Genomic DNA, 26,299 nt, shown 5'->3' on the forward strand with positions numbered 1-26,299 from the left:
ATTTAGAGAAAAAAGAAAAAGAGGAATGTGATTACCCAGCTAGCTTCGTAGTGCTGGCATTGGGAATATATCTCCACTAAGGCTTTGTCCAGAGGAAAGGGACTTAAACAGGATAGTTCCCTCAGTTCCATCCTGACATTCTCCTGCTCTGTGACCTTGCTCAGGTACAGCTCCAGCTTTGAGCTCTTGTTTCTTCCACCTGGTGATGAGCATCTTGGGCTAAGGCAGTGGTTCTCAAAATGTAAGGTGCATATGAATCATCTAAAGATCTTTCTAAAACACAGATCCTGATTTTGTAAGTCCAGAGTGGGGCCTAGCATCCTGCAGGTCTAATAAGCTCCTCAATGAAGCAGCTGCTGCTTGTCCTTCCCTCATTGAGAAGCAAGGCACTACATCGTTTTAAAGGCCCTTTTCCATTGTGAACTCTCCATGATAGGTGAGAAGCAGAATAGCAAAGACTTTCTAGATGGTCTCCTATCTGTATTAAAATATCTCTTTTAAAAGAGAGATGAGAACAGAATTCCTAAACCTAGGCTTAAGTAAGATGGAAGGTGGGCATGGGTGGGAATATTTGCTTTGAAGCCCAAGACAATCTGAAAAGATATAAAGGCTTGAAAGGAAAGCAAAGGAGAGAGGCAGAAAGTTTGCCTGAGGCAGATAGAAAGGTCAGGGAACAACTGTCCCTAGGAACTACAGGTGATGGTCACAGAAATGTAATAAAGATCTTGATACTAATTCCACCGTGAGGCATGGTTGGCCCTGGGTTTAGAGATATTATCTTGTGCACCCTCACAGCATTCCTGCAAAGCTGCAGGAGAATGGCAGGACTTTCCTCACCCTCAAGCGGAACTAGAGAAAGAAGGGCTCAAGGCAGAACCCCAAGGGGGAGAGTCGTCTCTGGGACCGGGCGGCAGAGCTTTAGCTTTGACATCCCGGTGATGAGCCTGGCACGCCCGTCTCTGTACACGCTTGGACATAGCCCGCTAGGCTCTCCCCATGTCATCTCTCTGGAGCCGCCCGTGGGCAGCGGTGTGGGGGAAGGAAAGTGTCTCAGCAGAACCTCGGTTTCACTTCCTGCCTTGAACACAGAGAGTCATTATATAAATATCAACCTCAGCAGCTGCTACTCTCACCCCACTTCTCGCTATTACTCCCGAGCCCCAGCTCACAGGCAGGGCGCCTGCAGCCTCTCACTTTCCCCTGGTCCCACAGCCTTGCACCAGGCCGGCCAGGTGGGTGCCTGGGGCAGAAATGAATCACAACCTCTCTCTGGCCCTCCAGCCAGCCATGTCCAGTGGCCCTCACCTCACTGAGCAGGGGAGGTTGTCCTGACCAGTGGCCCACGTTAATCAAATTAAACCTCTTTTACAGATGTGACAGGCCGCCAGCCCATCCACAGAGGCCGCAGAATGCACCGTCAGCACTCGTGCTGGTCGAGGTGGGGCACGCTCACATATGTGTACTCTCTTCGATGCAGTGAACTACAATCGCTCAACCTTTCAGACCTGTTTTAAGTCAGGAAGGCAGTGTAGCATGGTAGAAAGAAAAGTCTGGAATGAAAGATCAGAAATGAGCTCAAGCCTCCACTCCACTATAAATATTAGCAGAATAAATTCTCTGCTCATCTTCAAATGTAAGAAATTCCCCTCTAAACACTGGCTCATCGCTGTTGACTTATTTTATTTCTGAAGCTATAATTAAAAAAAAAAAAGTATTACAAAAATCCCTGGCAGGTACATGTAATCTCCTTGATCCCTAATTTCTCCATCTCTAAAATAATGAAGTGAGCCCTGCTTTTTCTCCAGGGTTGTTACAAATATCATGCAAGACCTGTGATGTCTCCCTCTCTGTCTGAGCACTGACTGACATGTAATAGAGTGTATGTGTGTGTGTGTGTATAAAAGAGGTTAGCGAATTGAAGGATGGTGTTCCAAGCTGTTTTAATTCAATTCAGTCTCTCAGTCATGTCCAACTCTTTGTGACCCCATGGACTGCAGCAAGCCAGGCTTCTATATCCATCACCAACTCCCGGAGTTTACCCCAACTCATGTCCATTGAGTCGATGATGCCATCCAACCATCTCATCTTCTTTCGTCCCCTTCTCTTCCTCCCTTCAATCTTTCCCAGCATCAGGGTCTTTTCCAATGAGTCAGTTTTTTGCATCTGGTGGCCAAAGTATTGGAGTTTCAGCTTCAGCATCAGTCCTTCCAACGAATATTCAGGACCGACTTCCTTTAGGATTGACTGGTTTGATCTCCTTGCAGTCCAAGGGACTCTCAAGAGTCTTATCCAACACCACAGTTCAAAAACATCAATTCTTCAGTGCTCAACTTTCTTTGTAGTTGAGCTCTCACATCCATACATGACTACTGGAAAAACCATAGCTTTGACTAGACAGACCTTTGGTTTAGTTACTCACATCTTAATGGTGTGCTACAGTCCATTGGGTCAGAAAGAGTAGGACAGGACTGAGTGACTGAACTAACAATGTCAGAGCCATGGCCATCTTAGAGGCAGGAAGGCCTAGGCAGAGCCCAACAATAGGGCTTCACTGGGCTCTCGAAATGATTGATGGAAAGCAGCGTTTGGGAATCTCACCACTTACATGTTACTCAGCAGATCAAATGTGATCAGAGTATCATGCTCCTTCTCCCCCTTGACCCCTTTATGACCTGACTGCATATTTGTGATTTATTTATGAAGTGATAAAAACAGATTACTAGGCAACTGATTCAATATGAATCCATTAAACAAATTATATATATGCTTTGGAAAAAAAACCGAAAAGTTGATGCTCACCAAAATATTAACTACTGGTAATCTCTGGATGGTGATATTTGGAGAGGTTAAAATTTCTTTCTGCATGCTTTTGTGGAATGATTGGCCCCTTAAAGAATGGAGGTTTAGTGCTGTTAGCTTTTCTTCTTCCCTTAAGCACACGTGTGAGGTGTTGAGTGGAGAGAAATGAGAGGTGAGGGAGCTGCAGCAAGTTACCATGGATCCAAGCAGAGTGAGGGTCTGGAGGTTTTTTCTTTAAATTTGTTTCTTAAGAGTGATTGGTTGATTTCTATGTTTGTAATTCATTAATTCATGCATCCATCCTATCATTGTTCATTCACTTGCTCATCAAGGAGTGACTTCATTGCTTATACTTGTAGAGGAAAGGCATGGACTAGTTGTCAGAACACTGAGGTTTAAGTCCTTCCACCATTCTTCTAAGGCCATGAGCCCTTGGCCCTTTGGATCACCTGAGGCTCCCCAGTCTGTAAAATGGGACTCATAATGAACAAGAAAACCCTTTGAGAACTTCACAGTGTTGAGCAAAGAAGAGTTTCTGTGAACTCAAAACACCATGCCAGCAGCACAGGAGAGATGGGTAAGTCATATGGAACCTGCACTTTTGAGAATCTGACAGTAGATAGTCTCCTGGCTTAATGCCGAGTCTAGCAGTATGGGACATGGAAAGACTCTCTAAACTGGAATCCAGGAAGCCTGGCTTCCAGGTTAGTCTGAGCTGCTGATGTGCTGTATGGTGATGAGCCACTCAATTTCCCCCTCTAGACTCCTGGTGTTCCACCCATCCTATAAAGGGATGTTAAGCTTAGGTATCTCTAAGGCACCTTGCAGCTTGGACACTCTAGGAAATGAGTGAAATCAAGGAAAAATAGGAAACATGTTAAGATACCCATCATGAACCAATATGTATCATATACTAGTTTCTGTTTGGGCAACAAAGGCATGGGAACATTCTAGGCAGTGATGGTCTCCCACAGGGCAAGTCTTGGGTCTGTGGATGTTGATTTTCCATGGCATCTCTGCCTCTTTGCTTAGCTTCCATCTCTCCGGGAGAAAGAGGGAGCTCAAACTCTTCTCCAAGATGACTGGGAGTCCACCTGTGACTCCCGAATAAACATGATGGGCAGGACTATTTGCAACAATGTTTCTCAAACCTATGACTTGAGTCTGAATGTGGGAGGTGGAAAGCATGAGCAGAGGGGAGCCCCAGCTTGGAAATTTGGAGCCCTGGGTCTAGGGGCAGCTTATCCAGTGACTGATCAGCGACATTCATTTATTCATCACTCATTTCCTCAGGAAGCATTTATGGAGCACCTACTATGTATGTTAGGTTCTGGATTAGACACTGGAGACAATGAGTAGAACATAGTTTACTAGACTTTGTGTTTCCTGAAAGCAAGGGTCCTGTCCTTAGTTCAGTTCAGTTCAGTTCAGTTCAGTTGCTCAGTCGTGTCTGACTCTTTGTGATCCCATGAACTGCAGCACGCCAGGCCTCCGTGTCCATCACCAACTCCCAGAGTCCACCCAAACCCATGTCCATTGAGTCAGTGATGCCATCCAATCATCTCATCCTCTGTCATCCCCTTCTCCCAATTTGAATCATTCCCAGCATCAGGGTCTTTTCCAATGAGTCAGTTCTTTGCATCAGGTGGCCAAAGTATTGGAATTTCAGCTTCAACATCAGTCCTTCCAATGAACACCCGGGACTGATCTCCTTTAGGATGGACTGGCTGGATCTCCTTGCAGTCCAAGGGACTCTCAAGAGTCTTCTCCAGCACCGTAGTTCAAAAGCATCAATTCTTCGATGCTCAGCTTTCTTTATAGTCCAACTCTCACATCCATACATGACTACTGGAAAAACCATAGCCTTGACTAAGTGGGGATTTGGTGGCAAAGCAATGTCTCTGCTTTTTAATATGCTGTCTAGGTTGGTCATAACTTTCCTTCCAAGGAGTAAGTGTCTTTTAATTTCATGGCTGAAACCACCATCCACAGTGATTTTGGAGCCCCAAAAAATAAAGTCAGCCACTGTTTTCACTGTTTCCTCATCTATTTGCCATGAAGTGATGGGACCAGATGCCATGATATTAGTTTTCTGAATGTTGAGCTTTAAGCCAACTTTTTCACTCTCCTCCTTCACTTTCATCAAGAGGCTTTTTAGTTCCTCTTTACTCTCGGCCATAAGGGTGGTGTCATCTGCATATCTGAGGTTATTGATATTTCTCCTGGCAATCTTGACACCAGCTTGTGCTTCTTCCAGCCCAGCGTTTTTCATGATGTACTCTGCATAGAAGTTAAACAAGCAGGGTGACAATATACAGCCGTGAGGTACTCCTTTTCCTATTTGGAACCTGTCTGTTGTTCCATGTCCAGTTCTAACTGTTGCTTCCTGACCTGCATACAGGTTTCTCAAGAGGCAGGTCAGGTGGTCTGGTATTCCTATCTCTTTCAGAATTTTCCACAGTTTATTGTGACCCACACAGTCAAAGGCTTTGGCATAATCAATAATGCAGAAATAGATGTTTTTCTGGAACTCTTTTGCTTTTTCCATGATCCAGCGGATGTTGGCAATTTGGTCTCTGGTTGCTCTGCCTTTTCTAAAACCAGCTTGAACATCTGAAAGTCCTTATTTCTCCTGGGCCTAAATATGACCCTGCCTTAAGGACCACCTGAACTAGAGGGATCTTTGGACAAGCAATTTCCTTCCTTGAAGCTCCATGTTCTCACCTGTAAAACAGTTTTGGGGAAGTGGACTTTATGATCTCCACGATCCTGTCTAACCTGGGTGTTCTGTTCTGTGGCTGCATTACCTGGTGGCCTGCAGTGAGAAAGGTTTGCATACAGAGATGGAGCAAAGGTCACAGAACAATCTGCAGCAGAGATGAAATGAAACCGCAAAGTCTCCAGGGAGTGCTTGGAGCTAGTAAACCCCCTTCACCGCTGAGACAAGACAAAGCCTGATCCAGGCATTCAGAGTACTCCTCAGAGTACTGAGGCTCTGCAGGACACCACTCAGGGTCTCCATGGACCCTACCCTCAGGGCAGGGTTGAGGTTTATCTGGCAACAGCCTGGACAATGTCACAGCCAGGACTCTGGGCAAGACTGAGAGCCAGATATTGAAGCGGAATACATTCAGGACAGAGAACCAGGATCTCTGAGTTCCTGTCACAGTCTCCCTCCCCCTGCTTTTACCTGTGTCACCAAAACTCTCCGGGGATGGTGACACCTACCTCCCTTATTACTGTGATGATTAAATGTGAAAACACATATGAAAGGTCTTCGTAAATTCTGAAGTGCTTTATACATGGAAAATAGAGTTAATATTCATGAAAGAGGGAGAAATAAAAGGGCACCTTAAACAATGAATTGATATCCCCTTAAGTGTGTGCCAGGCACTTAAGTAAGCACTTCATTAAAGCCAACTCATTTAAACCCCATGACATGAGGTGGGGGTTAATGTTCCCATTCTACAGATGAGGAAATGGAGTCCCTGGGAGTTTAAGTAACTAGGTCAGAATCACCCCACCAGGAAGTGACAAAGCAAGGACTCACAGCAAGGGAGTCACCAATGTGACCTTCTGCCTCCCTGCATGGAAAAATGTTTTCTAATTCAAGTAAATTCTAGCCAACAAACCTGGCCTGAGAGCTAGACTGAACACTGGGCACATGACGATGAGGACACAGGAGCATAGCAAATGAGGAAATACTCCGAAGAATAAGGAAATAGACACTGCAAATATGATTGGTATTGGAATAATGTAAAGAAAAATGTGGAGATGGAAAAGATGAAGAGGCTTTGCATTTATCACCCTAGGAACAAGGAAGTGGATAAACAGTAGTTCAAGGTGAGGCTGAAAAGGCAAGGTGTTGGAGCCTGATGGTGAAAGATCTAGGAGGCCAGGCTGCAGTGATCAGAGTTTAGCCTGGAACTGACACAGAATGATGAAGGTTTCAGAGGAAGTGAGCAATGCATCAAAAGTGGAATTTTAAGAGAGTTAAACTAACAAAAGGGAAGAAACCCATTCATCTTTGACCACCACTATTACCATAATCTGTGTCCTGGTAAAGATGAAGTTAGATGAAAGTTAATCTTTCAAGTTGGACCCCTCCTCAGGGAAAAAGGGGGTTGAAATTTCAGGTATTTAGTACATCACTGATACACATAATGGTGAAGAATGGAGAGGTGTTCCCAGAAGACTCCGTAGAAAGGATGTTAGAAGTGACATGTCTCCATCCCATGCTTGACTCTCCCACTTCATTGTTGAGGAGGTGGTACTGCCAAGTGATGGGGAATTCTCACCCCCGAAGGTAGCCTGCTCTATTCTTGGACAGCTCCTCCTGCTAGAATGAGTCGGCTTTGTTTTGTTCAAACCTAAGAATGTCTTTGCCTGGAGAATCCTGTGAACAGAGGAGCCAGGCAGGCTACAGTCCATAGGGTTGCACAGAGTTGGACACAACTGGAAGCTACTTAGCATGCACACAAGCAAGAATGTCTTTATCTCAGTATCACCATGTTGTTCATCCCCCTTGGGCCTAAAACCTGCATTAGGTGACAGTAAGGGAACTTTATGGGGGTTCGAAGGGGCTGGATCTGGGAAGTCAGGACTATCTAGAGAGACAGACAAACTTAGCATTTCGGGGGAGGAAGTCCAGCCAAGTAGGGGAGACACAGAGTTTAGAGCTGGAAGGAAAGAAGGAGCTACTGTTTATGGGCCTCTGTAGCTGAAGGCCAAGTGCTGGGCTTCCGGAATCACTTTGCTAGTCAGGAAATAGGTGAAGTGTCCCAAATGAATCTCAACTCTAATTCCTCTTAAGAAGCCTCTGTCTCTTTTCAGTGAATTACTGGAGAGACTTCCCAGACCATTCCTGCAACCAATACCTACTGGGTGCCAGGCAGTGAGATTTACAAGTGAGCCAGGCATGCCTAGTCTTCTGAGAGGCTTACACTCTAAGGGGCAGATGAGGGGGATGAAGAAGTGAGCAAATAAAAATTATATAAAGAATCTGCGATGTATTCAAAAGTGGTCAGCAGCCCAAGTTCCATGAGTCAGAGCCATGTTTTGGTTTGTTACACTGGATTCTCAGTGCCTAGAATTAGGCCTGGCATGTTCTCAATAAATATCGATCAAATGAATAAATGAGTGAGTGAATAAATAAGTGTCTGGTAGCTTCTGATCTAAAACCATAATAAGGTTCTTCTGAGCTTCAGTTTAATACTTTATTCACTGTAATCTGGTGATCTTTAGGTCTATAAGGTCCCCTGGAAAGTTTGTCTTGGCAAATGGATATTAACTAGTTGAAGACAGGCAAATGGCATCTACCACTTTCTATGACAACGCTGTCCATCCCATGTGGCTGGTTGCTTGTCCACATGTTGAATCAACAGGAGTCTGACGTGTTGAGTGAACTTGGGCAAGTCTCTTAACCTCTTAAACTTCCGTTTCTTTTCTGTGAAAGAAAGAGAGCACCCCATTCTGGTTCACATCAGTTTAGTAAATAATTTCATTCCAAGAAAGAGCTTGACCTTGTTGAGAAAGGAACCAAATGGAAGGCAGGCTTTTTTCCTAAAGCAACTCGATCTTATCAGAGTATTCAGACTCAAAGGTTAGCCTCTGGGAGCTGCTGACTTTAGAGGGGTATTTGAATCTGTGAACTTTTGGCTTAAAAGTAAGAGTTCAACTCTCCTCTGGTTCTCTCTGGTGTTGCAATGTTGGCCAAAGGTGGCTGCTGTACTGTGCGTACAACCGGAAACCCCAAATTGGGTTTGCATCTCTCTGACCGAGCGAGGTGCCTTCCCCAGCCTCACCTCCAGATGTTCCATGGGGGTTTGAAGTGTGGAGGAAGAGTTAACGGAGCTTGGTGTCTCTCTTACTGAGGTGAGTCTGTGCACCCGCATGCACAAGAGAAAGCTGGGGGTGGGGGTGTCCCAGCCTGCTTCTGTAAATGGGTGCCAAGGACAGCCACAGGGTGCTGTAGCCTGGAGGAAAAAATGCTTCTGTAATCATGAGCTAAAGGTTTCCCCCACCTTCCCTCTGAGAAAGTTTGGAGGCTATTTCTTTTTCAGCAAGCTGCCAAGCTTTTCCCCACATCAATATAATTTCAATGACTTTTACAAACTTGCCCGCCTGCTTTTTAATAAGCAGGTCTTTGCATTGATGGTACATGTGCAAGGTCTGACCTTTTCATAGGAAAAAACATTCATAACCGAAGCCTATATATAGAAGCTGAAGACAGGAGCAGATAAAGATGTAGGTCATATGACTTTTTGTGTGTGTGAAGCATAATGCAAGAGGGACCCAGCAGACAATTCAAAACTCATGAAATACTGCCACTGGCTTAAGCCTTCCTAATATTTATCAAAGGCTTTCAATAATGACTTTGTTTTCCACTGGGAGCTGTAATGCCACCTTCTATCCCTGAATACAAGACTTTTTTTCTCCACAGAGGAACTTTATTTAAAAATGCCTTTCACTATCTGGTTAACCCTTAACAATTCTTGTTCAAGGAAAGAACAGTGACCACAAAAATGTATCTAGTGAACAAATATTTCACATAATATGATTGGTAATCCAAGTACCTAATTTGCGTCAGAGGAAGACATTTCCCCAGGCTCATGATTAGCTAAGTGAGCAGAAACCAAATTCCTCAGCATTCAAGACTAACGTGATTGAGAGGTTGTTTGCCTTTCCAACAATCTCTCCAGCACCCCTTTTTATACACCCCTTGTTCCGCCAAACCTTCTACTCCTCCCTCTTCATGTTCCTTCATCCTTGCTTTTGCTCCCTTTCTTCTCCTTTCTTGGCGCCTTCCTTTCTGGACACCTCTGTATGTACAGGTCTGTTCTGACAGCTATGGCTCAACTGCAGTTGCCTCCAAGAATTCTTCCTTCTCTCCCTTCCCAAGCTCTTTGTTCTTTTATGATCTGCTCAGTACTTGCTGTGGATTATGCTTCCAGTATATCCCATTCTTTTAGGCTATAAATTCTTTGAGAGCAGGGTAAGAGTCATGTTTGAGGTATTCTGAACCCCCTTAGCATGTAACTCTGAAGTTCATGTACCACCGATAGTACTCATAAAACACATTCCTGCAAAATGTTTATTGAGTGCATGAATTTGGCATGGGGCGCTGATGGTGATTTGTGGGGTGTTTACGTAGAGCTACTGTGCTAAGCATTATCTCATTTGAGCATCACGTATAAACCCACGAAGCTACTGTTAGTGTGTCACCATCCACAGCTAAAAAAAACTAAAGCTCAAAGGAGTTTTAAACCTCACCCAACATCACATAGCTGGCAGAATGGTAGACCAGGATTCAAACTCAGATCTGTTGGCCCAGAGGTTTGCTAACTTGCTCCAGATTACAAGAGTTGATTATTAAATGATCAGCAATTTGGCAAAGTGGTTGAAAGCACAGTTCTGATTAAAAATTAAATCACATAAACATATAAATAAATAACATTAAAAACAATGGTAGAAAATACTCAAAACTCATCACTTCCTATTTATTTTATGAAATGTTATCATATATGTTCTTGAGGTTGTTAATATTGCTTTTATCCATATGTTAGAATGATTACCTACTGCTGTGCATCTCTTTCAAATGACACATTCAACAATGTTGCACTGGTAGTTTGAGAGTGGTCTAAGTGGAAACATCTCTACCAAGGATATTGGAAAACACAACAAATGCAACTTGCCCCTTACCACCCCCATCCCACTTAAAGCCAGTTGTTACACATTTACAAACACAACACTGATCTGGCCCCAAAGTGAGACAAATGCTTCAGTAAGTAATATGCTTTAGATCCAATACTCATACAGATTCTTCTGTTTCTAGACTTAACTTTCACTCAGTAGGGCCTAACTTTGAACCATCACAGATAAACTGCTTTCTGGTGTTAGAAAATTGACACTTATATGGCTCCTTTCGGAGAAGGCAATGGCAACCCACTCCAGTACTCTTGCCTGGAAAATCCCATGGATGGAGGAGCCTGGTAGGCTGCAGTCCATGGGGTCACGAAGAGTCGGACACGACTGAGTGACTTCACTTTCACTTTTCATTCTCATGCATTGGAGAAGGAAATGGCAACCCACTCCAGTGTTCTTGCCTGGAGAATCCCAGGGACGGGGGAGCCTGGTGGGCTGCCGTCTCTGGGGTCACACAGAGTCGGACACGACTGAAGTGACTTAGCAGCAGCATGGCTCCTTTAGGCCTCAGAATTGGAATAAAAGTAACTCTTAGTAGTTATTTTTTTTGCCTATATCCATATATCCTAAACCACTAACACAAATTTAATTATGCCCTTCATCACATCCTCTACCCAGGAACACATGATGAGTCTCAAACTAAAGTAGGAATTCTAAAATATGGATATAAATTTATTTCCCCAAATGTACATGAATATAATAACCTATTGCTTGATTTACATAGTCTTAGAAGCTAGATTTCACGTACAGTTTCCATACTATATATTTTATGTACGGTTCCCATAAAATTAGATCTGACCTTTGAACCACAGGTTGTGGGATGGGTACTAATTCCTTAACTCTGGAGCACGTATGTTAGCATTGCTGAACCTCAGTTTCCTCATCCATACAACAAGGAATTTGATTTAGATGTCCTTACAGATCCTTCTGGTTCTAAATTTCTGAACGACACTACACATCACTTCTCTTCTTTAGGGCTCAGTTTGTGCATCTGTAACCAACAGTTTTCATTCCAATCCCAAAGAAAGACAATGCCAAAGAATGCTCAAACTACCACACAATTGCACTCAAACTACCGCACATAAAGTAATGCTCAAAATTCTCCGAGCCAGGCTTCAGCAGTACGTGAACTATGAACTTCCAGATGTTCAGGCTGGTTTTAGAAAAGGCAGAGGAACCAGAGATCAAATTGCTAACATCCGCTGGATCATGGAAAAGGCAAGAGAGTTCCAGAAAAACATCTATTTCTGCTTTATTGACTATGCCAAAGCCTTTGATTGTGTGGATCACAATAAACTGTGGAAAATTCTGAAAGAGATGGGAATACCAGACCACCTGACCTGCCTCTTGAGAAATCTGTATGCAGGTCAGGAAGCAACAGTTAGAACTGGACATGGAACAGCAGACCGGTTCCAAATAGGAAAAGGAGTACGTCAAGGTTGTATATTGTCACCATGCTTATTTAACTTATATGCAGAGTACATAATGAGAAATGCTGGGCTGGAAGAAGCACAAGCTGGAATCAAGATTGCTGGGAGAAATATCAATAACCTCAGATATGCAGATGACACCACTCTTATGGCAGAAAGTGAAGAGGAACTAAAAAGCCTCTTGATGAAAATGAAAGTGGAGAGTGAAAAAGTTGGCTTAAAGCTCAACATTCAGAAGACAAAGATCATGGTATCTGGTCCCATCACTTCATGGGAAATAGATGGGGAAACAGTGGAAACAGTGTCAGACTTTGTTTTTTAGGCTCCCAAATCACTGCATCCATGAAATTAAAAGAGGCTTACTCCTTGGAAGAAAAGTTATGACCACCTAGATAGTGTATTGAAAAGCAGAGACATTACTTTGCCAACAAAGGTCTGTCTAGTCAAGGCTATGGTTTTTCCAGTGGTCATGTATGGATGCGAGAGTTGGATTGTGAAGAAAGCTGAGAGCCGAAGAATTGATGCTTTTGAACTGTGGTGTTGGAGAAGACTTTTGAGAGTCCCTTGTACAGCAAGGAGATCCAGCCAGTCCATTCTAAAGGACATCAGTCCTGGGATTTCTTTGGAAGGAATGATGCTAAAGCTGAAACTCCAGTACTTTAGCCACCTCATGCAAAGAGTTGGCTCATTGGAAAAGACTCTGATGCTGGGAGGGATTGGGGGCAGGAGGAGAAGGGGACGACAGAGGATGAGATGGCTGGATGGCATCACTGATTTGATGGACGTGAGTCTGGGTGAACTCTGGGAGTTGGTGATGGACAGGGAGGCCTGGTGTGCTACGATTCATGGGGTTGCAAAGAGTCGGACATGACTGAGCGACTGAACTGAACTGAACTGAACTGAACCAACAGGAGGTTGAAATGGATAGTTCCTAATGCCCTTTGCAGCTCCATCAGCTTGTGGATCCACGTGAAAAGCCCTGTCTTCCACCTCATGTGTCATGCCTACTGGATACCATCATGCCTTACTTAGCCCTAGGAAAATGCCAGGTCACCTGCTGAACACCCAGAACTCGAGTGTGCCAAGAGAAGACTCAGAGATGGAGCTGCTTGTCTCGCTGGGAGCTCTAACTGCCACAGGACCAGGCTGCCATAGCCCTCAAAACAAAGGGAAATGTGTAGGCGGAGGGAGCGCCTCTGTTGTTTTCTTTTAGACGGTCTAGAAGTGAGGGTGAAATATCTGTACAAGGGTTTTGATTTGACACTCCAGCTGGGTCTGCAGTGAGGAGGGTGGGGGTGAGGGAGGCGCAAGACGTAAGACGGGTGACACTTTCTGCTGTACTGGGGAGACGGGGGTGACGGTGGAAAGGGAAAACTGGGGTGATGCTCAGGGTGAGCAGAGCACTCAGCCAGCATGTCTCAGTCTCTGCCCTTACTTGCTGACCCTGAACCTACAGTTCATTTGTATCTCTATGGAAAATCAAAAACTGTTCTTAACCCCTCATCTACATCTCCATCCTCATCCTCCCCCACAAAACCCGTATGCTTTTCAGGTTATAAGCACTTTGACATGTAAAATCTCTTCTGACCCACAAGACAACTCAATGAAATAGGTATCATTGCCTGGACTCTTCAGAGGAAGAGTCGGAGGTTCAGAAAGGGAACTGAAGTTGTTTAAGATCACCTAGGTTGTAGGGCTGAGATTGGAACAGAGTCCATTCTTTGAACTTCAAGTCCATATGTTTCCAGCTCCCAAATGGCTGCAAGGGTTGGAGTAAATGCAATCCTTGAAGTCAAGACTGTTAGTTGAAACCACATGTCTCCGAGTGGCTGCTTTCCTGAGGACTCCCAGAACCACACTCAGGAAAGGAGTCGTTGATCCATTCATGAGCTTAGTGAATCCTTGAAGTGGAGGGCACTCTGCACATTCTCTGCCCAGACTCTTCAAATTTCACATGGGGGAAGTGCAGCCCTCAGAGACATGTGCATGTTCAAAGTCAGGTAGAGAGCAATGGACAAGGCTAAGATTTCACCTGCTGGTCATTGCCATCTGCTCAGGCACTGCTCTCTTTTGATGGCTTTTTAGCTACCAGCAGCATTACAAGATCATGGCTACTCTAAAAGCCTCCACCATCACTGTGAGGTAAAGTAACATTTTCTTCCAGCAGGGACATGGGCAGAAGAACCATGAATGGAGGGAGGCCAACATACTCCGATCTCAGCTGTCATTTTGAATTTGATCTCCTCTGTGCCAGAAATCAGATTTATTGCTGGTGAGAATGGTGACTCATGCTCTTTTGATGCCAACCAACTAATTTATCCTGCTGTGGTTTGGTAGGTACAAATGTTTAGTATGTGAACAAAAATAGAGACCCACCCTCTCCCACCATGCGGGCCCTTAAGATTAGTCTTGCCCAAGCCTGAGGATGTCCTTGAACTCCAATCAAACTTTTACCTCAAATGTAATCTGTTTTATTCTAGGAATCACTGAAACTTGTAACCGAGTCATGAAGGATAGCAAACTGTATCAATAAAAGGGAAGAGTCTCATCTAAGAGTTCCCTGTCTTGAGTGTATTCTCTTTTTTATTATTATTAAATTGATCTGGTACCTTTGGCAGCTCATTTCCTCTCTCTGAGCCACATTATCCCTATCTGCTAAATGAGAGGGTTAAAGTGGGTGACTTTGGGGGATTATCTATTTTAAGGAGCTCCTTTGTTATAAGATCACACTTTTATCAGAGGCATCTCGTTACATCTCAGTTTTCCAATATGGTCTCGAGATGCTTTGGAGGTGAGGTTTAACCTGTGTTCTAGATGGGATTCTGCTCTACTTCTAAAAGGAAAAGGAAAGCTAATAAGAATGGTATCAATTTAACCTGTAAAAAGTTAACTTCAGGATGAGCAAAGGAGGTGCATACAACAAACTTCAGAACTTGACATGACTTAAGCTTTCTCACTCTCATTACAGTATTTCTTTTAAAATCTACTTTTCAGGCCAGATGGACAGGGCACACACCATAACCATCCAAGAGGTGAAGATGAATTCAGAGGAAACCTCTACAGGGATTAAAAGCAAATAACATGTTTTATTTTAATAGTCATGATCATTGTCTCAAGATTTAGCCAGCTTTGGTCCTGGAGAGCTGTCTGTATCAATTTTTCTAACATGATTGTGCAAACTCAGGTCTGAAACTTGGGTTTCTTCATTCACTTTTTCAACTAGTATCTCCTAAAATGCCTATGCAGTGCCAGGCACTTTTGCCATGGCTGTGGAAAAACAAGGATAATTTTAATACTACCCTGATCATAAGGACCTTAGGGTCTTCCCAGAGAAGATTTAACAGGCACACAGATTACTGTAGCTTAAGGCAGTGGCTTCAATGCCATGAGAAAGCTGGAGACAGTTGAGAGGAGAGAGATTCCATCTCACTGAAAGCTCCTCCCACAGGAAGTGGCCTCTCCAGTCTTGATGGTTGTCAGGCAAGATTTTAATTCATTGTGAATAAGCCAGTGATTGGGAGCCTACTTCTCTGTGATTTTTTTTTTCATCTGTAGAATATGATAAGAATAGTATCAACCTCATTGACTTGTGAGTAATATGTGATTTCACGTGTATTAAAGCTCTTAGAAAATTTCCTGGAACATTGTAAGTGCTCAAAACATTCATCATGATTTTTATTCTTAGCATCAGAGTAAAATTACCCCAAAGTTTCTTGCAGTCTCAAGAGAGAGATCCATGGAGGGAAGACCCATGCTCATAGACGTCTTTGTGTGTTACAGTGAAACCTACTCAGGTCTTCACAGGTGTCCAGGCTGTGTAGCTCAGAAGAGTGCCATCACTTTTTCCCTCTCCCTTAAACTCATCCTTCTGTCTCTCAAACACATCGTGCGTTTGCACACACACACACACACACACATGCACAACTGTTTCTGTCTGTAGAAGTTGGACTGTTTATCAAAAGCCCCAGATGTAGGAGTGTTTCAGATAATTTTTGGAAACTGAAATGATTTCAGAGATAATAAGCATCAAGACTGTGGGTGTAAAATAAAAACAATAGGTGAGTTCATAGTGAAATCTTTACATTGAGGAGAGATGGGTTTTCCTTTTTGCTGTCTTTTTTCCCAAAAGCATCATCATTTATGTGGTTTGAAAGTGATCTTTCCTCTGGAAATTAGACACCGTGATACACAACACAAAGACGTAGCTGATTAATTGTATGAACATCTCAATCTCTTTTGAGCGCAGCTTCGTCCTCCTTCAGGCATGGCAGCCTACAAGAATGAATTTGCTTTGAGTCATATATTTTACATAAACCAAAGAGGTTACCCCTAAGATGAACTGTCTGGCTTACTCTTCCCTACCCCCACCGCGTCCCACACACCATCGCAGGAAGGTATTAGCAGTTTCAAAACTTGAACTTTCTCTCAAGCATTTCTTTACTTGAACCAATCAGGATTTCTACATTAAAAAAATTATTGTCACAGTGCCGTGTGTAATGAATGACTATGGGCATGTTGTTCTTTTAGATGTAAAGCTAATGAGACAGTATTTCTCATTTACCATCAGTGTGGCAAATACTAGGGAGAGGTACTGCTGTCTTGGATATTCAGCAGTGTTTTTTATCTCTCTGGTCACATTGTGAACAGAGACAAGCAGTTGCAAGAGGCTGACCAGGATGGGGGGTATTGAAATTTGTCTAATTTACCCCACATCTCTTCTATTTTACAGATGGAGAGATCGAGGGCCAGAAAGAGAAAGCGACTTGTAGAAGGTCGCAGAGGGGTTAGAACCCAGAACTTTTGAATCGCAGTCCAGGATTCTAACAATAGAACAGAAGATTAGCACTAGCCCACAACCACAGTGCTCTCATAAAGGGTAATGACATGGTACAATAATATCTGACTTGAATGGTTGTTATGGGGGTAAATGAGATAACAAATGTGAAATATTCATGTAAAATCTTAGAGTGCTACCTAGGTGGTTGATAGAGTGCAGAACATCTATACAAGTCAAGGGAGAGATGAGGATTATTTTCTTCCTACAAATAAAACAGAAGTAGTCCCAGGGTCATTTTAAATGTGTTTGCCTGATGCCTTCTTTTAGCCTGAAGTTTCCTTCGCATAGTTCAGCATGAGGGAGTTTCATGTCGTTCTAGACGAAAGATAATTTGTCTGTCTCTCATATAACTAGCAATCTCTAACCAAGCACAAATGTGGCTGAGGTCAAAAGCAGAAACACTACCCTAAACTTGAAAATGGCATTTGCAGACTTAAGCCTAGAGCAGGAATTCTTCACTCAAAGTGGGGGCTCCTCAGTCAAACAGGTAAATAGTACCTTTGGCACCACAAAGACTTCTTCTAGAGCGAGGAAGATGGGAAGAGACAGCAGAAGGTTACTTCACAAGAAGTTGGGCTCGAGAATAGAAGTCCTTGCTGTTCATGGGACTTTTCTGATAGGGATTTAAGACAAGCTGAGTCACCTGTGAGACTGGCAGCAACACCTTGGATGCTTGCATAAGCATGATCAGAATTGTTTGGTGCTGGCCACAGGAGGAAGTTCCCATGAGACAGAGTGTGGCTTAGAAATTTTGGACAATCTAAAATATGTTAACATAGAGCCAGACTGCCTCTGAGAAGACAGCACATAGTCTTAGAAGCCATTCTACAGGCGCTGTGGAAGGGGTGCTGAAAAGAGGCTGCAGACCAGACAAAGCCCCCTGCACAATGCCACCCTCTAAGAGTCTCTCTGAAAGCCTAGAATTCCTTTTTTCCATAGAGGGAGGATGCTGAAAGAGCTACGGGAGTTAGAATGGCAATGGACAGGATGGAAAATCTTTAAGCGGCCTCACCTTTCTTCTCCCATAAAAAGAGAGTGATGAGATCCTGCTCTCAGGGAAATGAAAGGGCAGTAACTTTCCAAAGCAATCAAAGATGCTGCCTCTAGTCCTATATTCAGGCCACATGTGGAAGTGCTTGCTTTCAGATGGATTGTGGGTTTTTGTTTTTTTTTTTTCCAGCTCAAAGTCTTCTGTGGCTGAAATGATGTGATCCAGATTGTACAGTGGAGTTGCTCCATGCTAGGCAGTACCTGGCTTGGAGGGTCGCCTTCCATGGCCTAGCAAATACAGTACTGAGGTCGGGTGCAGCAGGAGGTGGTAGTGGTACTGGGGTGTTGTAAGATTTTTCTTGGAATCTATGATGCTGCTTTAAAAGACCAATGGGATCATCAGAGAATGTCCTGCTGTTTATCACAATGGGATCCATAGCACACTGATTCTATGAAATCCATGTTCTAGGGCCAACTTAGAGGAATGTTGCACATTCCATAGTCCCCCTCCCCATGTAGATTTGCATGTAAAGGCTCTGAGAAGGGCCAGAGCAAAGCAACCTGTTTCATTTTGAATAATCCTTCTTTTTTTTCTGACTTATTTGACCATGATAACCATTTTTACTTAACACCACAGTCATCCTGGGTTCTTATGCTCCATAGAAAATCCTTTGGGTAACATTTTTGGTTAATTCCATGGATTCAGTAGTCACTGACACAAGGACCCACAGAATGTTAACATTGAAAGCAACACAGGATTCAATGCCTTCTTCTACTTTTTAAATAAAGAAAGCAGAGACTTAGAAGTTTGTACCAAAGTAATGAACAACAGCCATTAATCCTGACCTTTAAGAACCTAAAATTCTAAAATGTCAACAAATGACTGTGTAACATTAGGTCATGGATTGTGATGTAATATTATATTATATATAAGGTTAAATGGGAGTTTCAAGAATACAGGAGTTGGAATGAATAGAACTGGTTTCTAATCTGAGGTATCTGCTTTTTTCACTCTTATGGCATGGGCCCATCACTTTTATTAGCACTGGGTACTCTCTCCTGTCTAAATTGGGGAAGATAAAGCTTGTCTGGCTAATTTCACAAGTTCTGGTGAGAATGAAGATAGAAAAAGGATGTGAAAGTGGTTTATAAATTGAAAGGTACTATGTAAATGGTAGAGATCCTTTTTCTCCCTAACAGGTTGATGTACCAGTTGACATTGGGAGGCATTGCCATTGTATACATTTTCCATCGATTTCCTGTTTCTTGAAGTTTGCTTGTATCTCTCCATACACTCCATCTTTTAACTGCTTTCCCAGGTTAGTGGGATGACCTCTGTGTGGATGCTCTCAGCAAAGTCACAAAGTCAGTTGCCCCCCTGGAATGAGACATGTAACCTAGGACCTTAACTCACACCCAGTCAAGCTGACTTGCAAGGGAAAGCAGAAAGCTATGGGCAGGGACAAACCCTCATAAACACCTGTGAAGGACACAAAGGCCTCTGAATTCTGTCTTGTCGGGACTGAACAAAAGAAAAGGAAGAAACCAACAACATTAGTACCAGGAGAAAAGAGAGTGACAGAGACAGAAAGACTCGGTTCATGAAGCCTGGGTATCTTATCTCTGGAATGTTATTGATAACCTAAGTGTAGTGTGAGATCTTAAGTGAAATGAATTGGTGGTTTCAGTTCCGGATATGGTATGCAAAGAAAAAAAAATTGCTCTTTGAAATTCAGAGCTTCCTCGTCTGGGCTTCAGGAAGCCACACGCCTGAAGCTGAGTGTGGAAACTGACTCATTTCTAGCCCTTTGAGATTAGCCTTTCCAGCCCCCAGACTGTGGGCAGGATCTGAGGCCTATTGGGTCCAGCCAAGCCTGGAGAAGGAGATCAGAAAGAAAAGTGTTGGATACACACCTCTTTTCGGGTGCTCGACCTCCCAGAAGGTTCTAGGCACAGTGGACCTTCTGGACAAACTACTCCCAAAGCTCTTCAACTTGCAGTTGGTAGTAGGTGGGTGGCCTAAAGTGGGAGGAAACAAAAATTCAAAAGCAGTAACTACCTAATTTTTAAGGAGACATTAAAGCAGGTTGTCTGGCTGACCCACTTGGTGGACCAACTTGACTGTGAGGTTTTGAGTGTGAAGGATATCATATGTTTCCATACCAACCAGCCCTCAGAAGCAATGAGTCATTTTCCATGACTGCCCCAACAATCTGTGGATCTGGTATTCTATGGGCCACTCAGGGACAGGGGAGCCCCAGGGGTATTTAAAATAACTTCTAGGAAGAGAAAAGCATGTTAAAAATCACATTTTCCCATTTTTTATTTACACTTCAAACATGATTGCCCATGATGTGTCAGTTAAACTGAAGCAGGGAACCCCAGGCATGACAGGAGGGAACTCAGATTTCCTAGAAGGGTCATTCCAAGCTTGACCCTTTAGACCTTAAATCAGCAGTTTCCAGACTGCCTGCAGACCATCTCAATGAGAGAAATAGCCCCTAAGATGATCTTTTATTTCAATCTGATTGACGTATTAAAAAAACCTGAACAATGTGTTTGAAGATAACGTGAAGAATGCTGGTTTAAATGAGAAGCTAGTGAGAGACAAGATGATATTGGGGAACGGGGACCGGCAAAAGACCTGGCTGAGGGTCAGGAGACCAGAGTTTACCAGCTCCATGGCTTCTGGCAATCCACTTAATCTCTCTAAACCTCACTTTTTCATCTATAAAGGGAGAACACTAATTTAAAAATACAGCACACATGTGAAGGCATTTGCCTTATAAATGGTAAACGCTGTGCAAAGGTTCATAGTTATTACTACCTATAAGCTTTTAAACATTAATGATGAATCTGTGTTAGAAGTGAAAAGTTTAGACTTCATCATAGAATAAGCATTCGTCTTCTCAATTTCTACATCTGGAAAGCACTCATGAAACACTTTAACTCACATTATTGACTTATTTGCATGGCACTTCCAAAAAAATATCCGAAATAGCTCACATGATATAGAGGTAACAATCTCATTTAAAAAAAAAACAGATAAAAGATTAAGACCTGGCCAGGAAAGAAGAGGACAGTGAGGAAGAAGAGAACTCAGAATTATAATAACTTTACTGAAGCATAGAGTGTGATTTTTGAGCCTCCCAGCAGCTTAGACAAAGAGGGAACTCTGCAGTATTATGCAGTACTTTTAAAGGAAGAATAGTTATGTATGGATTGGGAAGGGGGACCAAACCCTTCTTGGCCCTAAAGTCTACACGAAATGTATCATTTACATCTTTATCTAAGCGATTTGAAAAAATAAAATGAACAGGATCTTCAAAAGCACACAGCAAAGATACCGTTCCAGTCTAACCACTAAGAGATATTTCCCTTTGTGAATCAGTGCTTGCCTTCCCAGAACAAACAAACAGCAAGATGATTAATAGAAGAAGCAGGCTGCCTTTAAAAAATAGGGCAGTGAAAATCAGAATGTTTGCCCCTGGCAGGGGCTTGCCACTAACCCAGGTAACTCACAGAGGCAGTCACCATTCATTAGGGGAGTCCAGTCAGCAAGGCAATCTACAAGGTGCCTTGCACAAGGTCACCTGGTGTCTCTGAAACTGACTCTGCATTCTGAGTTCCTTAATATGATTTTTTAGGTCACAGTGTTCTAGGCAAAGCTCCCTATTGATGTACATCTCTCATGCAAGATTTAGATCACCTCTTTTCGGGCAGAGCTCCATGGAAACACCGCCCATGATTTCTGAAGTGGAGACTGATTGAATCCCAGTAATGCCCAGCTAGAGTGGACAGTGAGTCTGCAGCTGACCCGTTGCTGGACAGTTGGCAAGCCTGAGACTCCCAGAATATAGTCCTTAGAGGCCACTATTGTTTTGATGCCACAGTAAATTCCTGTTTACCTAAGGTGGCTAGGCAATGAAATATTCTGGGCAATGGAAAATTCTGGTTCATGTTGTTGCCATCTATATCATTTACTGATACTTGGTCTCCAAATACTAAATTGCAACACACTTTGCTAAACACTAAAATCATACACTGGTATGATTTAAGCTTTCTCTGATAATTCATAAGATATTTTAAGATCTATTAGCATTCAATATTATCATTCATTATTACCATTAAGATCATAACCTGATTTTCTGAGATTCTGGGTGCAAATGCAGAAGGTGTGAGAATCTGGGCTGCTTCTGTCCTAATTCCCCACCAGGCCATCGGAATTGCTGTTGTGGTTTAGTTGAGTCATTTCATCCTGAATATCAGTTTGTTGGTCGGTGAAATGATAAGCATATCAGCACAGTATCTGGTATAAGTTATTGTTTTACCAATTCTTTTTTCCTCGTGAACATCAGGATAAAAGAGAATCTGATTCATTGAATTGGCCAGTTTAGCATCTGAAAAAATTCAATTCGTAGTTCATTAGTTCTGGCAGGGACCACAAATATAACAATCTTAATTCCCTGGATTCTCATAAAAGAAAACTGAGGACCCAAGAGGGAGCATGACTCTGCCATAGTCTTTTGGCTGTTAAGGGTTAGACTTGACGTAGAACCCACATATCCTGGGGCTAATGCTGGGGCTATTCCTATCAGCCTGACTCCTATAACACGCAGAGTTTCTCCACAGCAGGAAATTGAGATGGAGGAGAAATGCCCTCTTTCTGAAGGGAGTCTGGACACCCCCATTATCAACAGGGTTTGAAGGTCCTCAGTGTCCTCTCTGTATAAAAGCCTCGCCCTGGCTCTCTGACAGTTCACAGGGCAAAGGACCAATGAAGTCCCCAGCATCCAGTCAAAATGAAAACTTTTCAAAAATAGCCAAGAACCATATAAGCCCCCATACCAGCAAGAGTGACCTTATTTAAAAGCTACCGGATGAGTTTAAATTCCTAGCATCTGTCTTTGCACTGCCTGTTTTACAGCTTGATTCATCCCTATTTCTGCCTCTTGGGTACTTTCAAAAGTAAGTTTGCACTCACTTAACTTCCAAATTAGCTTATGGTAAAGTCCCTCCCTGTATAGGAAGAGGGAAGAAGGAAATGAATGATTTCAATGTTGATTGCATTTTTGAAATGTAGGACTCAATCCCTTTAAACTGAGCTGCTCTTTGGGTTTAGAGGTGTTTTTTTCACAGTTTCAAATACTGGCTTGTCTCTTTTCCTCTTACCAATCTCTATGTGCTCTCTCCTGCCTTTGATCCTGGGCCTGGAAATCGGCTGTTTGCACATGAGCGACCAGAGGGCTGAGATCTCTGTTGCCATCCAGAGTGAAGGAGGAAATGTCACAGGAGACCAGTCCTAGGATCTGAGAGCCCCAATTCCTGCTGTTACAGTGGTCAGGAAAGTACTTTTGACATCTGGCCTTCTATATCCCATCTTTTTAGCTCCAGTAGACTTATTCCCAGAGCTGTGTGTGTGTGTATATATATATCCTGATATTCCCTGTAAAAGTATTGTGTTGATGATAAGTAGTAATTGATTACATAATCTCCCAGGAGTGGATTACAGAGGTTGTGTAGGGAAGAGCAAGGCTCTCCATACTGTCCCACTCAGGGTCCTCTCTGGTCCCCGCTGCCTCCAGGATGCATTCTAAACCTTGGGAACTGACACTCAAAGGTAGGAACAGAACCTGGCAAAAACTGGCACTGGGTAAATATTGTTTATGCATGTGTCTAAGACATGGCTGGCTCCTCTGCCCCACCTCTTCCAGTGTAGTGAGGCCCCCTCTTCCTTCTCTTAGACACCTCTTCTGTAGCCAAGCACACTGCCCACCTTCCTCCACTGCCCTGACTCCGACCCCTCCATGCCTTGTTTGAGCACCCTTCCTGACGGACATGGTTGATTGATGCCCTTTCTGTCTGTTGCTTATATCTCCTCCTTTGAAGTATTCCTTCCTTTTCTAATCTTCATCCATACGAACTTCCTTTCCTCTCGGCTTCCCAAAGAACTTACCTCTCTCATCTTAAGTACACCACTGGTCTCCCTCACTCAAGTATAAACTTCTTGAAGGCAGGACCCATGTCATCCCTCCCTGCCTTCTCCAGTGATCCTGGCCAAAGGCTAAGCATGTGGTTGCCACCCAAACAGGCTCTCTGGCTTGAACTGAATCTCTGGTCACCTTCTCTTCTAGCCTGATAGGGAGGGTAATATGTGTCCTCACTCTTTTCTCCTGCATCAGAAGCTGAGTTAGGAATTATTTCTATCCTCATCTCTGACCTAAATCTACTCAAGTCTGCCCTGACAATGGCACCCACAGATGATGGGGTAAGCAAAAATAGCCCCCGGATCTGAGTAACATAGCGGCCCGTGCTCACTTCTCCAGGCCCTGGCTCAGCCCTGGAAATTTACAGGCATGTTTAGCTGTGCTATTGCTGAGCCAGCTTGAAACCTGTTCTGCTTGAGGCTTCTTCGCCTCAGCAGGTATGTCAAGGTGTGATGAGTGTTGCCAACTGGGACAGGAGGGCACCCAGCCCATGCTCAGGCTTTATTTATCCCAGTGCAGCAGGGCTCCATGGGCTTTACGATCCTTAATCATGAACCTGGGAGCCCTTTGTGTTCTCTCAAGCAGTCAAGCCAAGAAGGCTTTCTGATTTCACTGACAAAAACCAGGCGTGATTTATGAACTCTCAGAACCTGGAACATTAGAGGTGGATGTAACCTTTAGAATCGCCCAGTCTGATTCTTCATTTCACAGATGACAAACCAGATCAGAATTGTCTTGCTTTTAAAATGAGAAGTGGGGGTAGCTTGTATTTATCCATTTAGTAATCCTTTCATCCACCTACCCACCCTTCCATCCAATGATCTATCTACAAACCCACTTGCTAAGTAGCCACTAGTACCAGGTGCCCAGCCCTACTAGGTTCTGGATAGAAAAGTATAACTAAGACATGGACCCTACTTGCCACACACACACACACACAAATAATAAAAAACCTATTTGATATGTTATAATACAACTGTGAACAAAATGTGTTATGAGCACGTGGAAGGCAGTGACTAATTGGCTCTGCATGGAAGAATGAGAGAAGACTTTTGAGAAGAGACATTCAAACAAAACCTTAAAGGAAGAGATAGAGTTTCATAAAGCAGGAGGGAGGACAGAGATCACAGAGTGAGGGCAATCTGTGCTAGTTCCCACCTCAAAGGAGTGGGCAGTGTGCCAGGAGGACAGCGAGCATCTCAGGGCTCTGGAAGAGCTGTGTTGGGGGGTAGGGGGTGGGATGGGCTTGGCCTGTGGAGAAACTGATGCAGAACCTTGGGTGGAGATCTTAGTAGCTGTGCCTACTATTGGAGCTTGATTTTAGACATTTTACTAAGACTTCTTTGGCCACAGTAAAGAGAGAGAGACTTTTGCTGAGGGAACAATTGTAATGGCCCTAGAACAATGAAGGCAGATGGTGAGATTTCAAACATACAAATTAGATTGTGCCGCCTCCTTGTTTACAGTCCTCTATACTCCATTGCAGTTGTTCAGTCTCTCAGTCACATGCAACTCTTTTGCGACCCCATGGACTGTAGCCCACCAGGCTCCTCTGTCCATGGCATAGTATTTCCCAGGCAAGAATGCTGGAGTGTGTCGCCATGTCCTCCTCCAGGGGATCTTCCCAACCCAGGGATTGAACCCAGGTGTCCCACATTGCAGGTACATTCTTTACCAACTGAACCACCAGCGAAGCCCAAGAATACTGGAGTGGGTAGCCTATCCCTTCGCCAGAGAATCTTCCTGACCCAGGAATTGAACTGAGGTCTCCTGCATTGTAGGTGGATTCTTTACCAGCTGAGCTACTCAGGTAGCCCCTTCTAAACTCCATACATCTCTACTAACCTATCTTCATCACAGATTCTTGTGTTTGTTTTTTTTTTTTTTATAGTACTTACTACTGTATTAAATCATCTTATTTAATTGTTTGCATGTGAATTGTCTGTCTCCAATCCTAAGATAAGAGCACCACCAGATCCAGAGCTATGTGTGTCTTACCACTATGTCTCCAGGCTTAGCACAGCACCTGGGAATAACAACAGGTGCCCACAAAGTGTTTACAGAGTGATTAATGAGACCTTGACCTCAGGAAATGGTAATGAGGACAGAGAGGAGATGGCCTTTAAAGACAGAAAAACAGATCTCCCGTTGCAGATTCATTATGTGCTTACTGAGTGAATGCTAGGTGATAGTCATCAGATGGAGGATGAAGTTATGCTCTTGCCTGACTGTCGGTACGACCCACATCTGAGAATTTTTATGACAGACAACCCTATCTTTCCTCTTGTCCTCTTTGCTCCAAGTGTTTCCACAACTTATCAGTCTCTGGAATGTAACCATCTAGGGATCCTCTCCTTGGGCTTCTGTTCTAGACCAGGCTCAGCCACTACACTTGTGGGATAGACTAGCTACTTTTTCAGCATTTCAGTTTTTAACTATAAAACAAGAGCACTAGACCAGCACCTGTAATGCTTTTAACTTATATGCAATGATTCTCAAGTTTCCTTAGCTTGGGCAAGAGTTCCTCTCTACTCTTTTTTTTTTTTTTTTTG

At 43.5% G+C, this 26,299-nt stretch overlaps 2 long non-coding RNA genes across 2 annotated transcripts; one reads left to right on the forward strand and one right to left on the reverse strand.

Annotated features, from left to right (window-relative positions):
- Window positions 1–8,590: 8,590 nt before the first annotated feature.
- Window positions 8,591–14,493, forward strand: LOC138989209 (uncharacterized). Its single transcript, XR_011465470.1, has 3 exons — window positions 8,591–8,673; window positions 14,098–14,266; window positions 14,414–14,493. It is a non-coding gene; the product is annotated as an uncharacterized lncRNA (long non-coding RNA).
- Window positions 14,494–15,054: 561 nt separating this feature from the next.
- LOC138989228 (uncharacterized) lies at window positions 15,055–21,353 on the reverse strand. Its single transcript, XR_011465478.1, has 3 exons — window positions 21,283–21,353; window positions 19,675–19,779; window positions 15,055–16,205 (listed from the first exon to the last, which is right to left on the reverse strand). It is a non-coding gene; the product is annotated as an uncharacterized lncRNA (long non-coding RNA).
- Window positions 21,354–26,299: the final 4,946 nt, after the last annotated feature.

The sequence above is a fragment of the Bos mutus genome, chromosome 1 (genome assembly GCF_027580195.1).
Source record: "Bos mutus isolate GX-2022 chromosome 1, NWIPB_WYAK_1.1, whole genome shotgun sequence".
Lineage (NCBI taxonomy): Eukaryota > Metazoa > Chordata > Mammalia > Artiodactyla > Bovidae > Bos > Bos mutus.